We start from the raw sequence: 15,178 nt of genomic DNA, 5'->3' as shown, positions 1-15,178 counted from the left end.
CATCTATATTTATTTTTCTTTTGACGCTAAATATAATGCGACTGCAACGTATAGTAACTGTATTCTTGAAGACCACACTCAGAAGTGTATTCTTGGAGTTGCTTGCTTACCCTAACCGCTCAGGCATTAGCTAGGTGGCTACAGTCCAGCTCAGTTTCTTGTGAGTCGCTCGCTTCAAGCGCCATTCTCTGTTCCCCCAACGAAGCTCATCCCGAACTGGCCATGGTAACACAACTTTCAAGACCCAGTCAAAAGACATTGTCATTCACAGGCTAGGAACTACACCATCCACTACGCCTAAAAAGATATTCGCGCTCTTAAGGAGTCAGAGTGGAAGTGTGGGTGCACGACGCCAAGGAGTAGGCTACAGTTCTTAGCCCTGTTCAAACGCCATGCTCTTATGTGGTTCAGACAACGAACAGAGTAATGCAAGGAATTGTGAACATCTACAACAAAGCGGCACTTTCCCGTCAACTCCACTTACTCCGAAGCGCGCCTCTTCGAATGATCCGCACACGACACCTTCACCCATGCAAACGTCAATAGGCTGGGCTGCCTGGTAGAAGGCTCCTTCTGAACCTCCTCGCGTTGTTTCTTATATCCCCGCAAGTGGTGGCAACAGCCCTGATGTGAATACTAGCCAGTTTATGACGGAAAGCAGCCGAAATGTAAGTGGGTGAGTTCCTAGGTCTCCAAAAGGACGGTACGTTTGGCATGTTGGTATTCCATACTGAAACCATTCACATCGCCCCCGAAACGATCGACAATAACTACACAGAAAAGATATATGGACAAGCGCTCACTGCCAACAGACAACTTTATTGAAAGCACAAATATAATAAAGCGATGATGCACGTGACAAGACCCAAAAAAATTGACAACGTGAAGGCACAATTGGCACGAAATGGCCATAACAATCCAACATATCATATCAACCCCTAAAGAAAACTATGGAGGAAAACGGATGGACGTGCAACACACGTGTCACCCGCCTTATCAATGAAGTAGGCATCCACCATCTCCCGGACAGATTTCTGCCCGTGCCTCGATATTACTTTGGTTTTTGAAACCACTGGAGCAGAGCCGCAATTCTTGCTGTGCAAGACAAGATTCGAAGACGGCTGTCCCCTCAAGGAAGCATCATGCTCCCTAATCCCCCTGACGCACGGGCACTCTAACGTCCTTTAGGTAAATGTACATCTACCGGAAAGGCGTTCAAGCGCAGTGACACACGACAAAATAGTATCTCCCTCCTGGCAAAGTTCCTTTGCGGGAAAGAAGATCGGACATCTACTTTTCGAGCGGGAAAGTGTACTCTCGCATACAGTGTGCACAACTCATCAATAGACGAAGACGTGTCACATAACTTCGGTGAACCGTTAGTATCTTTTTACCTTGGAAAATGTAATAATCTTTAGCGGTAATGTGATTTGTCAAACAATAAACATTTACTGTAGCTATGCTCTCGAACGCTCGCACCACGTCGCTAGCGCCGCAATGTCGAATTCCGAATAAGCGCATTATGAGCCATCAAAAATGGGAAAAAAACGTTTTTAGATTGTACAATCACTAAATGTAATCAGCATGCGCAGCTTCTTGTAAATGTTTTTCCTCTTGCTGCTTTAACAAGCAGCGCGTTTTTCTTTCTTTTTCTTGCGGCGTTCATTTGAGGAGCCACCTAAAGAAGTTGGTGCGATGCCGTGTGTCATCGGCGCAACTCCTTTCTGCAAAGGGTCCTTCGGAGTAGCAAAAGTGGTTCCCTTCTAAAGACATTACTTTGGCCTGTGTGTCAGGGGTATAAGGCGCACATTAACGTATCTTTCCGTCTGGCCAATGTACCACGCTCCACACGAGATCGGAATCTCGTACACAACTCTTTCTTCGCATTGAACAGGTTTTTCACGATGCATTATGCTGCACACGCATTGTCGCTGATCCGCCTTCTTTGCCCTATTGTGTACGTCGGCACAAATCCTGCGCAACTTATTCTTCGCTGAAGAAACGACATTAATACCCGTACCGTGCTCCAATCTTCTTCAAATGGTGCGAAAGGCCATGCATATAAAGAATGCTTACTACATGACCGCCATTAGCACCACTCGCCCGCGTTCTCCCACTACGGTGTTCACGGCTACCAGCTGCGCTTACGGCACGTGCGATCGCCTATATAAAGGATTCCTACATGCGCAGATGCGTTAATATAAAAGAAAAATTTGCATGTCAGATATACACCTCAAGAAAGCTCATTTCTTTCGCCTGCACAGAAACTGGAGCATCACTTAACCAGTTTTGTACTTCTCTAAAATCTTCGCAGTACGAAGGTAGTTTCCTCATTGCAGCTTTTCCCAAGAATCTTTGCTTCTCGAAACAACGTCTCTTCGAAACACGTGAACCGCAAAAGTTACCATGTTCCGCCAGATGTGTGTCTTCATTCTTTGGTAATGCTCAAGGCGTGCTCCCGGAATCGATTGTTTACGCACCTTTGGCCGATATAACCCTTCCTAGAGCACAAATGTATGTTGAATACCACTCTGGCAGTGCATTTCACAATGGAAGTGACATGCTTTTTTGGCTACCTCGCTTACACGAAAGGATGCAATGCAGCTTTTTATAGGAATCAGGTCACATCCACCCCTCTTGCCACTACGGTCGTGCCTGTAAATGTTATATTTGTTACTGTTGGGCAGAAGTTCTTCATTAGTGATGCTGGCGTGCAACAAATTCTCGGTGGTCTTCCTTAAACTGCGTTATGGACTTCGTTAGACATCTATTTGGACTTCCCTGGGAATCCAAAGCTGATGCTTGGTACAGGTTAATTAATATTTAGAAAGTCTCAATCACGTAAAACAGCGCAGTCGATAATGATGATTCAGAATCATGTGAAAACTCCGACAACAGAAGGTGAATGTTTAATACGTGAGGAAAGCTTATGTATATCGAAGTGGTAGCTAGACTTCGGCCGAACTTTGCTAAGCTGTTTTCGAATCTTGGAAATAAAGTGCGATGCAAGATTCGAAAGGTAGGTCATGGCTTTTAAAAATATAGATATGTTCGTATTTTAGACGGTTTATTTTAAGAAAGATTACACAGAAGCCTTCTGTCACTGTTGATGCTGAAAACGAACGAGTCCTACAGTGGAATGCATGTAAGGCCGGCTCCAAACACACCTGCTGATGTGCAAAGTTCCGGCATCACCGAAATGTGAACCGACACTAATTTATTGTTGCAATAGGTTGTACTTATTCTGCTTTTGTCTGTGTATTCACGTTTAGTAATGTCCAAATAGACTGTTCGTACAGCATTTGTTTTAATAAGCTTTTGCTAAACATATTCAACTTGTTTATAATGTGACAATTCGATTATGTCTGCGTGTTTCTATTTATCTAAGTGGTAATATGTTGGCGAGATCGTGTGGACTTGTAAATTTGCGTAAAAACCTGCCCTCTATATAGTGCTGATATTTTTATATAGGGTGGTTTTTATTAGCGTCAGAAAATTATTAAAGATTGCCTGCAAAGACGACCACATATATGTGCTCCTACTTCCCGCTTGCACCCGCGGCGCCGTACCAAAATTCCCACGTTTTGACGAAACAGAATATCCTCGAAACCAAGCGCTTCAGCGTGATTTGGTTGTCTCGTACGCCACACAGCATTTATCTCAACATAGTGTGAATAACACAAACCGATCTCACGACAAAACACTTCTTACCTGCAGTGCCTATATCGGGGGCCATAGCTGCAAGACGGGCAGCATCTGCGCAAGAAATAAATACTTTACTCAGCGTTGCACATTGAATTAGGTCCCCACAATCATATTTTAATAAGCTCATAAACTCGGGTTCGTACATGGAATTACATTTCCGATTTAAATCACTGTCATAAAATGTCACATACATCGTCGTCTCGAGGCCCGTTGCTGCCGACTGCGCACTGGCCGGTATGCGAATATACTTGGCACATAATCCGAATCCAATGGAACCCCCGATGGCTCCCCAGCGGTAAAAGCCAGAATAATACCCACGCGCACTCTGCTCTACTGTGGAGTGCCTTCCTTGGAACAGTTCCATGAAATCCTGGTGACCGAACGTTAGCGACTTGTCAGAGCGAAAACAACCACCAGCGTCTTGCAGAACTGCAGGACGAACCGACTGCCACTTGAAGATTCAGCAGCGGTCTCAGAATGGTTCGGCGGCGTCTATTAGATCGAAATTTAAATCCCACGCATGTGGTCTAGCCTTGGCAAAAAAAAAGACAATAGCCACATACCGTTGCTGTCACAACCAACAGCATTACAGTTCTGATGCCTAAACAAAGCCAATGAAGCATGCAGAGGCACTGCACAATGGGATAGACCTTTTGTAGGAGTGGTCGTGGCAGATTCCTGGCCTTCTTCGTCGGCTTCGACGATGTGCCATCCTGGTTGAGTCTGCGTACAGCAGCGATTCATCTTTTTCGCCGTTGTTTGATTCTTCTTCGTAGAGAACCGAAAACATCGAACGCCTTTTCCAACTCTACGCCGGCGCAGTTTGGCTGTAACTGATAACGAGAGTACGCGGACGCAAATAGCTGAATTAGAAAAAGGTTTATTAGCCTGAAGTGTACGGTCATCGAAACCGTTGAAGAGAAGCTAGAAATTCACTTGTTATTAGTCATGAAATGACATCTGTAGTATTCACGGATTGCTTTTGCTATCGTTTCAGTTTTAATATAAAATATGCCGCATGGTAGCAATACCACAGAAAACTCTTAAACTGCGCTTGTGTCTGTGTATTTCAATATTCTTCAAATTAAGTGGTGAATAAATGCAGCATTTTGCCACTCGCAAACTCCCTTTGCTAATCTGCCCAACAAAGAGATTGGTTGGCGCCTACTATTTTAAATTGATCGAACGTATAAACCTACAATTATGTCAACCCTGGGTCTAAATTCACAAGAAAAGTTTTGCACTAAGACTGTGCGAAAATAACCCCGTCACTGAGCATAGTCAAAACAAAATGAAGTGTTCAGATCCGTAGAAATCGCTTGTTCGCAATGGAAAGCCGGTTAAGCAGAATACTCCTAGGCGTCTGGAGCGCACGACGCAAACTTCTTTGTGGCATTTGTCGTTTGCATGAATCAAGATTGAGCCTTTTTGTCAGGTTTTTCTTTGTGGCTACGACACGGGCGTTGTCCCAACTTTAGCTCATTACCGGTCTTCTGGGCGTGCTCTGCGAGGCCATTGTTTCAGTTTATCAGCTTTGGTGAGGTGATTTAGGTGCTGATTGAGACGCGTGCGGAAATTTACGTTATCGCTAGTTCAGATTCATCATGAGCGCACAGGATCTTGCAGATCAGGCCAGGAAATATTTCCCGATAAAGTGGATTCTTATCATTCATCAGATAACATATACGCTTGCTTGCACGCACATGCGCGCGAGTGGTGCAATACGCTTCCTAAATACATAGGCTAGGGCATAGGTTCGCGCCTTGTCTACAAGGTAAAGTGGTGCGCTTGTGTTTATGTTTAAGCGCCCTTCACTTGTTTGAACGGCTTTTCATTGTTCATCAGGAACTCAAATGTGCTGCAAATGAAACGCTAGGGGTACCAATTGTTTTAAAGTTTGCTTAAATGGTCCTAAGCTCTTACCGTAGGATATCGGAATATAACCGCTCGCATCATGATACACACCATCGCTACATTGCCGTAACAAGAAATCAGCACATGTGCTTGTAGATGTTTATGCCACTTGGCAAGCTTTCGAGTAAACTATGATGTTTTAATTTCCTCTGGAAAAGCTGGCTTCTAGAATATAATTCGCCATTAATAGAAAAGGCGATCTTGAAGAACCATAAATCGCCTAAGAACATGATATACCATTTTGATGCACAATCGCTGCCCCATGACCTGCACGTATTGCAGGTAAACAAAAAGAACGGCCGCACAAGAGATTAAACAAAATGGCGAAATGAGCAAGCTTGGGTGCATTAATGGTAAAAATAGTGCGAAGGGAGACACACTACACAAGAGAATAAACAAAAATTATGCGTGCCTCTGCTATCGCAAACACCAGAGACCAGCCCAGCTGGGGAAAGCCTAGTAAAGTAGTGACAAACCACACACTTAGTCTAACTATTGCTGGGCTTTCCCAATCTCCGCTGACCTAAGGTGTTTGCGGTAGCAGTGCTACGCATACATTTTTTGACATGCCAGTGCAGATTGAGAATGCTAAGATTAACAATCTCTCGCTTCAGTCTTTCGGAAGCGACGAGTCTACAGTTCTCTGGTCGAAACCTGCCGAGCCACCACCAGAGTCATCAGCTGCAGTCGCGGACACCGGGCGCGTTCGGTGCGAACGCGGGGAAACGCAGTCGGCGTCGGCAGCAGCTCTACGCATCCCACTACCACCTGCCTCCCTCCTCCTCTCCACCTCGCATCCGCTATGCGGCGCGATGCTATTTTCATACTCTGCTTTCACTCTCTCTCAATTCTCTCTCCCCCAGCTCAGGGAAGCTGTGGACGGCGGAATAATCATTATAGCGAGGTTATAACAGCTCCGTTGTTAAAAAAAGCTCCCGCCAGTTCCACTCTGTGAAAACTGTTGGAACAGCGGAGCTGTTCTTTGCGTTTTCGCGGATTGTAACACTGACCGTAGCTTTTTCTTAAGTTTGCGTTATACCTCATTAGTTATCGGGACGTTCCGTTTGCGTTGCTTGGTATTCTCTCGCCATTGCAGCTTGTGTGGCCGGGTGATGCGTGGGCTCCTAACGCCGTTGTCACTGCTTACACCTCATGACCACGACTTTGTGATCGGTGTCGTATACAGGGAGCGGCGCACTTATCGGCTGCAGGTCAGTCACGTTCGCAAAGACCATGTCAGTGCAGGTGCCCCTAATCGTAGTTGGCTGCATGCCCCACGCATTGCTCAAACATGTTAATCCGAACTTCGCACGCATGTACTGCACAATTCAGTTCTCCCGTAAAATGTCGATGTTGAAATCCCCGACAACTACAACGGCAACTGTTCCTTAGCATGAATACGGTAGCCGTGACGGCCGTGACGGTGGACTTCGGGGTTGGCTATGCGACGGCGGGCCTGTTCCCGCGCAAGCTCTCGCTGGCGCTCTCGTCGGGCGGTTTATACCCCACCGGGCCCCTCACTGACTTACTTTTCTCATACGCTCATATTGGCTGCCTGCCTCACTCGCCCCCTTCTCGGCGCGGCGCAGCTGTCTGCCTCTCGCCCCTCTCGCTCCCAGGTCACGTGACCAGCGTGACGCCAAGCAGCTCGACGGCACAGGGAGCTCCGGTGTTAAAAAGAAACCAATAAAATCAAAAACCGCCTATTTCGGTTGAAGTAATTTCCAAGTTTGACTTATTTAACACCTTAGAAGAATCACACCAGACGTTTATTGCTGGCAACCGTATGAGTTAATAGAAGTGAAGCGCCCTTACAAAGCTAATTAGTTACCTTTATTTATGCGGTATTTGAAATAATCTTTCGAGGGCATAGGTTTGATTTTAAAAGTTGTAGAGCATGCATAAAAAGCAGAATGAATGTGTACCATGACATTATGGTTCGCTTAGGAAGCTTACTAGCCTTTGTAAGGGTACTTGCTGCCGCCAGCTAAACTGGCGGGTTAAATCTGGGGCACAAAATGGCGTAAGACCAGCCGACATACCACATTTCCCGCAACCCTTGGTGACGTGAAATTAATTAACATCTTTGAATAAACTTTGGCCTCAGCAGCCAGAGACAAATGACGCGTCTGAGCGCCGTACACGGCACGTTTACGTTTTAGTTGAACAGACTAGTAAGGACAGTCTGTATTACAGCACACTTCGAAAAGCACCCTATATATATTATGTACAAATGGAAGGCAACGACAATGCTTAATGCAGTTCACATTCTTGGCGTGAGATAATCCTACCACGAGCACGCCATCGTGCCTTAACTTTTAGGGGCGAAGCTCCTTAGGGTGTGGGTCTGTCCCTCCTCTGTAGTATGTAGTAGTCGTAGTAGTAGTAGTCGTCGTCGTCGTAGTAGGTAGCCACGTCTACTTTTATGAAAAAAAATTCCGAAAGTTGTGTCCGCAGCGCGGAATCGAACCAGGGACCCCTCACTTCCGAACGCGCGGCGCTAACCACTACGCCACGAAGCTTTTTTTTTTCTTTATTGCCCGTCTTTGGCACACACAGAAATATATAAATTCGCAGAGAATCACAAAACAGAATCACAATCACAATATTCGTTAAATACGACCGCTCAACTTGTGCGGACGCGTACACGCTAAAATTGTCTCATCGTCAGTAATAATTCCACCCGAGGCAACCATTCTGGGATACATTCTAGCAACTTTTGTTCTTCCACATAGTCCCTTATGCTTTCTTTAAAATACGCACATGGACACACGCACCACGATGACAATAAATACCCAACATTAACGAGAGACTGCGCGTTTCTAACGCGTTTGTGCTAGCGCGTTACGGCCCGTGTAAGAAGCTGGTGTAAGACGCTGTGGCCTCTCCGCCTTACCGCCGTATTCATAAACGCTCCTCGACTTTAACTTGACTTGCCACCGCCTTGGGCAGCGCGTTCGAAACGCGTTCAAGGCGGTGGCAAGTCAAGTTTAAGTCGAGGAGCGTTTATGAATACGGGGGTTATACTCTCTCAGCAGTCATGTGATGGAGTCGGCAAACGCGGTGCACGTTCCGGCATGTGTAAACGGCTGCGTAAGACGCTGTGGCCTCTCCCCCTTACTAGAGAGTACTGCACGTTTCTAACGCGTTTGTGCTAGTGTTCCCTTAAGCGGGAGATGGTGCAATTATAATGAAGGGCGCTGTTATAAAATAGGAATGACGTCACATATGGCGCGTGTCATTGGTGGAAGTCCATCGTTCGATTTAGTGTGGCGAGACTGGGCGAATTACACGGAAGATTCCCGGTTTACTGATGATTCCCTCCGGAGCATCGCCCACTCATCATCATTCACCCTGTGGATATGCGGTTTTTTTTTTTTTGCTTTATATGTGTCCCACGACGTGCAATAGAAAAGTGGGTTTGATATGTTAAAATAAAAGGAAAAGAGAACTAGTATATTAAAGGTGTATGCAGGTTTCTTGTGCGCATTGGCGCAAAACTTACTTAAAGAAATTTAATAGATCACGTGCCAACATGAGTACATCACAGCGTGACAAAAAAAAGGCAGAAAGACTGGGGACCAAAATGGCAACCCACCAAATTTAGGTGGAAAATAGCGGTCAAAATGTTGGTGTTGTCAGCACCCTAAAACGGCGTTGCATTTAGGCTCCCTAGTTTTGCTGTAGTGTTGTATTGGGCCTCTAAAGGTTAGGCTCCTACAAAATTTGCACTTTTCTGAACTTTTACCAGTTGGTACAATCTGCAGAATTTCAGGAAAACAGATTCGATCAAGCATTCTAAATAACGCTATCTTATGCAAAACAAGGGTCCGCGCCCGGCTTTTCTACCAATTACGCCAAGCAGTTCTTATTTCAGGTGGGAAGACTCGTCCTACACATTCGCCTAGGAAAACTTCAGATAATCGCCCCACGTTAGAACTGTTGCTTCTCTACGGCTGCAATAAAATTGGGAGGACTCTTAAGTTTTGCTTTTAAGAGTGGAACGCGATAGCATTCAAAGATCCCTGACTGCTACTCATGGTTCGCGACGACTGCAGCTTATGCAACCGTAATGGTTACTGGCAAACACTGGCGGCGAACGCTATGCACGTAGGCGAGCTTTCTGGTGGAAACGCGGCCCTTTGCGTGGGGTGATCCCCGGGATAGTGCACAACCGCGCCAAAGAAATTACATAATTTTCAGGCTTACGTATTTGTTTCGCACTCATTAATATTTCAGTCTGAGAAGATTTAACATAAAAGGCATGCACTGTGGGTGTTTTGTTTGACGACATTTGTTTGTGGATTGACATTCTCAAAATTCCGAGGAATAGCTTTGCCAAGAATGCAAGACAAGATATGAGCGACATTGATGATAGAATGGTGTAACATACCTAAACGTGGTTGGGGATGATTTTCTCGGCCGCGGGCACCAATGCCGACGCCGACGCCGGATTTTCTGCGACATGGGTCCCTAAACGCTATCACGTTAATAACACACAATGAAGGCTTACCCCTTAAAAATCTTAGGGCGCGGGTTCAAAATAATATATATCGGTATATATTTATTACAAAGACTGATTCATCATGTGTTCTGAAATCGCTGACTTTACATAAAACGTGGTCAGTTTCAGTAACCGGTCTGCGTAAATACAACAGTAATACATTATTAGGGAGATGGTCGACAAATCACAAACATTTCTATGACAAACATTTCTAAAAGAAAACTCCATTCTGACCAGGAATCGTCACAGGGTGAGAAGCTTTCTAGTTAACATTTAAAGCGTAACTTATGCATGAGCATGCGTAATCCTACAATTACCTTGTTTCTTCCTTCGGCTTCGCAGGTTGCTACAAACATCACGAAGTGCGCAAAGAATGTGCGAGCAGTAATTGCGCGGAAGCAAAATGCAGGAAGCCGACTATTGGCCCCCGCTGTAAGAGGAACTGCGTGAGCGGGTGCTTTTGCAGCAAAGGGTACTACAGGGAGGACGTCAGCGGATATAAAAGATGTGTAGAATGGATCGAGTGCCCTCTCAATTCAACACCTCCTTTTAGCTGGTACCGTTGGGAAAACTGGCGTAGATATTATTAGCAAGCATTTAATAAAGCCGCTGTGCCCGCGAGATGCTTAGTCTGGCAAGAAAATGCCCGTCGTTTTCGTTCAACTAGAAGGCCTTTCGCAAGCAATTGTGTACCGAACCTCTTGGACCATACACTTACGTTTTACTGACAGCTCAAAAAATTTGTTTGGCCTACTGCATCTTGTTTAGTTTTGAGAGGAACATTTTCATCTTTTACTTGGTATGCATTTGTGATTATAAAGAAGAAATAATAAAAAACTCTTGGTAAAGCCTTTCTTATTCTGGCCGTTAAAGGGTTAATAATTACTTTGGTTTACTGCCGTTAACCTGTTTCGGTGTTTGAGAAAATTGCCAAGTGATGTCCTGCTTCCCCTTCAATAAGTTTTGGCCAGATAAATAGAATATCACCATTATTCTTTAATGCATTCTTTCGTTTCTCCGTAAGATTCGAGTCATAAAGGAGTTAAACCTAAAATTTGCATTATACTAGAGCCACATGGCATCTATAGCTGATAATATTCCAGATAATTGCCATTTTAACAAGTACAATCTTTCATACTTATGACAGCAATTGGCTTTCTAAGGTGAAAGCCTTAAGTGACTAATAGCAGTGGCTCATACATGCCTAAGCAAGCAAAAATCAAGGCTCGTCGCTCTCATAATGCAGAGACTACAAATCCTCCACGAAGTGAAACAGTGCATACATTCATAAGAATCACGCATACGACGTTACACCTCATCATGAGAAATGACTAATACCCCCATGAGCAGGAGAACATGCAATGGCTGAATATGAATGAAGAGACGACAGAAAGAGAGAACGCAAGAAAGAAAGAACGAATGAAAGAAAGACGGAAAGAAAGAGAAAGAAAGAACCTTTAGGTAGTGCATTAGGTGCTCGCATGTGTCGTTGAAGACGTTGACCTACAGTGTCATGCATTTACTTGACACTGCGGCTCGCGATGTCTTGGAAGGATTCTGACCCTTCCGATCGTATAGCTTAATGAATTACCACGTGTGCCGCACGCATTCGCCTTCACGTGTTACAGGAGTGTAACATGCTGCCGAACTTTTTACACTGTAGTACCTACGATTTCAAGACGACTATTTGGCTTTCAACGAAACTGCCCCCTTTCAGACGCCGACAGGACCAGTTAGTATTATATACTTTCTTTTCAGAAATGTGCCACATTTATTTTTTTCAATAGCACTGTTAAGAGTCGCTTCCATGACGTAGAGGAAGGCGACGATCGGTCGAGCGTCGCTCACACCTCGCGTCCCCCATTTTGGCTTCTGTAGTATGTAAGAACAGTCTTTGTACACGAACCTTTCTCTAGACTTTCCCAATTTTACCCAGTAATGGATTGTCGGAGGTTCTGAGTTCCCTTGCCAGACGATGGAACTGCCAAATTTTTGTCGCTTTGGTGTGACGAGCATTGCCACCATCAAGGAGCAGCCTGCGCCTCACGCAGCGGTGAAAGCACAAGTGGTGGGTTGCCCTACCCGCCTGACCACAGAATGTTCTGTGGAATTAATGACACCGACATGGAGGAATGGCTAGCGCTGTAAGAACGGGAGAGCAGTACCATTATTGGGACTCGGCACTTATGCTGCCGAACGTCATTTTCTATCTTAATGAAACCGCGAAGGTTTGGTTCAACAACTAGGAGCCTGAACTTCGCCGCTGGAACACATGTATGAAAAAAAGTTCTGGGATCCTGGGCCATATTCACAAAGCTTTTCTTTCGTAAGTTCGCTTTGCCATTGGCTAGCTGCCTTCGCTAATGATATGTCTTGCGTACGGATTGGTAAAATTATTTCTTGCGAGAAATTCTAGCGTAAGAACGTTTTGTGAATTCGGGCCCTGTTTCTTAAGCCATTCGATTGAAAAATGGCATAAAAAATGTCACAGTTTCGCCCTAAGGGCGAAGCAATGAATGCGATAGCAACACAGCAATGTGACACGAAGTAAGGTGAGCGGCTTTGGTAGCAATATGAATTGTAGTAAACATGAGCTGATTAAGTAAGCAGGTGGGCTGCGGCGTAAGTAGACCGACATGAAGAGAGACTCGATGACCACGAGAAGGCGCGTGTGAAACGGTGGTGTTGATGAGAAGCGCTTCCCGTGGGCAGCGCGTGCGAAGGGACACACCTGTAGCGCTGCACAGCCGATCCGGGCAGCATTGCATGTGTAGCGTGCGTTGGAAAATGTGGCCCGACTATTACTAACTGAATGAACAAGCGTGGTGTGAGCACGCACAAGCAAACATAAATAGATCACACTGAATGACCGCAGACAACGACTGTCAAAACGCTGGCAGCAAGCGCATATACGTCGCAGCGGGTGAAGGTACGTGCGGTCTATCGCTTCAACGGAAACTGAGCGGCGAATGTTCAGCGCATAGAAAAGGTCAGAGCCGTGTGGAGATAAGAGACAGTGCGGCCGGCGGGTGACGAGCGCGGTTGTTGGCAGAGTAGAAGTGCGCCCCCCCCCCCCCCCCCCTCCGGCGCTGCCGTCCCGCTTCCTTGTTTGCGCGTGGGAGATTGAGTGGGAAGTTCCCCTTGCGCCCGGTTGCAAGATAGGCCTTTGGTGCCGGAGCGCAGCGTCGCCCCGCCTCCCTCCCTCCCTCCCTCCCTCCTCCCATACCCCCACGCACGAAGGTCGCGTTTGCTTTCCACCGTGCGTTCGCTCTCCGTGATAGCGCGCGTCCCCCGCACGCTACCGCTCGGGCATACGGCGCGCGGCGATGATGTTATCTATACGGAACCTCACGGCGACGGCGACGACGACGGCAGAAATCCAGTTTAAGTGTCCCTATAATTGCTATCGCAATAAAAGTTGGAGACCTCTGCGATAACGTCCTTAAAGTCAAAGATATCGAACATTCAGGATGTGCTGACACTGTTCGTAAATCTGATGGTGACATGACGGAGTAGGATACCTTGAGGCACGTCCTCAATAGTATAGCGGACGACACATTTAATTACTTCCACATGTAGAAGTTCTTCAATGTTCGATGTCATCATCGAAGAGTCCCAGCGCTTCGAGTGGGCCAAAAGTCGCTGAATTGAACAACCATTGGCCCTGCTCCCACACACCGCCGTGACGTCATAATTCGAAGAAGGACCTGTATCCCAGTTTTGGCTGCCTTTCCCCGAATCGACTAGAATTGTTCGCCAAGATATTGCAGCTATGGCACGTCGTATCTTTACCAGCCCCGGCAATTCAAGCACTCCTCCTTTTTCCACATGTGCAGATCATCGTGTGGCAGGAATTCACCAGCTTAAGCGTTCATGCTTCTTGCCCCGTCGCCAGTATATGATCACCTACTTTTCCAACGGCATCGTTTTCTCCTTATCAGAAGTGAACCGCACGCTTAAGAGTCCCGAATGAATGGCGAACTGTCAACGATTGGCCGATGTTCTTGGACTGCCGCCGTATTGACCACGTGGCCCATCGCTCCTTATTATCGTGGCGCACTACCACCAGTGGTCATTACTCAGCGGAATGACAACAACCATTACCAGCATTCGCGCGCGTCATGGTCTGCGACGAGAGCTTTCTTACGCTTGCGCGACCATTGTGCGCATAAGTGAGTTCCATGAGATAAATATGGGGACTTCTGCTTGTTTATAGGAGGACGAGCTTTGCTGGGTTTGTCCCTAACCGAGCTGCACAAGGCAGCAGCTAATAAATACTCTGTAACAGGCTCGCTCGTCGTTCGCGTTTCATGATGACGTGCAAAATCATTGAGCACATGACTGTGAGGTCTTTGCTCAGATGACGTGTTTGGAATATATCTGAAGGCGAAAGTCTTAGCTTTCTATCGGTGCCTTGGCGGTGACCTTGCGGTGACCTTGGCGAAACTGCGGCGTGACAAAAAATGGCTGAAACCGCAATGGGTAATACAAACACGTCAGGAAATGATTGTATTTACGTCACATTCCGTAGGGAGACTCGTGTAAACACAGTAAATTAGTGGCTGTGAAAAAAAATATATATTTCGTACATTTCGATCTGGGTGGCAATCGAAGCCGGGCCTCCGCGGAGCTAGACGAGCACGCTCCCCTGAAGCCACGGCTGCTCCACGGTTCTGGCTTGATTAAAGTGTGCCTAGTGCATGCCCGATTGCACAAGTCACGTGGTCTCAGCGACGCGCTTGTGCCACTGCGTGCGCGTTCGTCGTTGTCGTCTTCCACAGCTGGTTCTGATGCCAGCGTTCCCATACTGCCCCTCCCTCTGGGAAGGCGCTGAAGGCACTTGTCCGCTACCAGTAGGTGCGGGGATTTTGGTGAGTTCTGTTGTGCGCTCCGGTGCAATCAGGCTTTCGCCTTCCCATTTTACAAACGCGTAACACTTGCTTAATTTTTCTTTATTTCTTTAAAATATCGCTTCATTCTACAATTTTTGCTCTCATTGCACCTTTTAGGTCGAAGGCAGAGACAGGCGCTGACATAGTCCGACGTAGCGTAAGC

The sequence above is a fragment of the Dermacentor silvarum genome, chromosome 5 (assembly GCF_013339745.2).
Source record: "Dermacentor silvarum isolate Dsil-2018 chromosome 5, BIME_Dsil_1.4, whole genome shotgun sequence".
NCBI lineage: Eukaryota > Metazoa > Arthropoda > Arachnida > Ixodida > Ixodidae > Dermacentor > Dermacentor silvarum.
This window is presented reverse-complemented; position numbering follows the sequence as displayed.